This window comes from Phalaenopsis equestris, unplaced genomic scaffold (genome assembly GCF_001263595.1).
Source record: "Phalaenopsis equestris unplaced genomic scaffold, ASM126359v1 Scaffold001083, whole genome shotgun sequence".
NCBI classification, from domain to species: domain Eukaryota; kingdom Viridiplantae; phylum Streptophyta; class Magnoliopsida; order Asparagales; family Orchidaceae; genus Phalaenopsis; species Phalaenopsis equestris.
The window spans coordinates 44,841-46,701 of record NW_018165522.1 but is presented as its reverse complement, the minus strand read 5'-3'; positions in this window follow the sequence as shown (position 1 = coordinate 46,701).

Sequence of the window (1,861 nt, the reverse complement as noted above, 5' to 3'; positions counted from 1 at the left end):
CAACTCGCACCACTATATATATATATAAAAGTAGTATTTCGAGCCAAAACGAGCCGAACACATCTTAGTTCGTGTTCGGCTCGTTAACTTATCGAACGAAATTAACAAGCTGAACACGAGCTTCTTAACGAGCCGAACACGAGCCTACTTAATGGGAAGCTCGTATTGTTGATTCCAGGTGCTAATTTAAAGATAATAAGTTTGATTTTTTCTATCTTCTTGAAACTAAGCTTTCTTATTCTGCCATTTCTAATCACATCTCTTTTAACAATTTTAACTTATTTTCTAATAAAAGATATATTGAAAATTTCATTACTGTTGAAAATAATATAATTTGCTTAAATTAGAATCCTGTTGTTTTCAATTTTTCTCTTCTAGATATTACACTTTAATGCATTCATTTACATATCTCATTTTTCTTCTTCTATTAAGTTACTGTTACTCATGCAGATAAGTGATAACAATGCTTATATTTGAAAAACCCGTCACTGTTAATGAAAGAATTTTTTTTGATTTATTTATTTGCATTGTAACTTTATGTATAAGAAAATATTGGAGAAAATGTGATTACTTTAATGCTATGGTTACTAATACATGGAACATTCCTGTCACTGTTGATCATTTATTTGCTTTTGCAAATAAACTTAAAATGTTAAAATTACTTTTAAAATTGGCATTTTAACTCTTTTAATTCCTTGCTTACTTATATTGTTTATTTAAAGAAAAAAACATGTTATTATTTGACTATATGAAAGAAGTCCTATAATAAAGGACTTTTATCCCTTGCTTATTTAAATTAGAAGGAGTTGATTAATGATAAGACTTGTGAGTATAAGTGGGTGAAACAAAAAAGCTAAATGTTTTTGGTTATCTGAAGGTAAACATGATACAAAAATTTTATATTAGAAGGCTAAAATTAGGCATAGTTCTAATTTTGTTAAAGAGATTTCGATTAATAACAATATTTTACTTCATGAGAATTATATTGTCAGTAAAGTTATTATTTTTTTACTCAGACATAATAAATAGTTATGGTTTTGTTTTTTATAATAAAGCTCATTCTTTTTGCTTTTCAAAGTTATTTATCTAATAGTAAGAGTGTTGATCTTATTATGCATTTTGCTGAGAATGATATTACCTTGGCACTTCAGCCTAATGCCTTGTTGACTGATACACCTAAAATATATAGTGTTTTTAGACACATTTTTATACCTATTTTTGAGATATTGCGCTTTAATGGAAGATATTTTTGTGTTTTTCTTGCAGTTACAAGTAAAAATGGAAAAAATGCTTAAAGGAGTGAAAAATGATCAAATTTAGAGCAAAAATGTGAAAAATTGTGCAAAAGAGTTTTGGCACCTAAGCGCCAGATCCGACGCTTAAGCACCGGTTAAACAGAGAAGTCACGCCTAAGCACCGAGACCCCGCGCTTACGCCCCAGTGGAAGTTACTAGACGAGTATAATCGATTTTCACAAATTTTGAAGAGGTTTTTGAGGCACCCATTAGCTTAATAGGTGGTTGTAACCACCATGGACGAAAATTATCATGAAAGGATGCGTCTCTTGGGCAAATACATCGAATCAAGACACATTTTGAAGAGATCCCAAGATACCTCTTGGAAAACTATAAAAGAAAGAAGAGAGGACTTAGAAAAGAGTCCTGAAAATATTAGCAAGTTTTGAAAGTTCTTTTCTGGGGAGTTAGTTCTGAGAGATTTTCAGGAACCACTTTTTATTCACTTTATCCTTTTTGTTATTTTATTTTGAGTGATTGTAAAAGAGAAGAGATTCAAAGGAATTTCAAGAGTTTGGTGGAGGACTTGAGATAAGTTTTTATCTTTTTGTTTTAGACTACTTTTG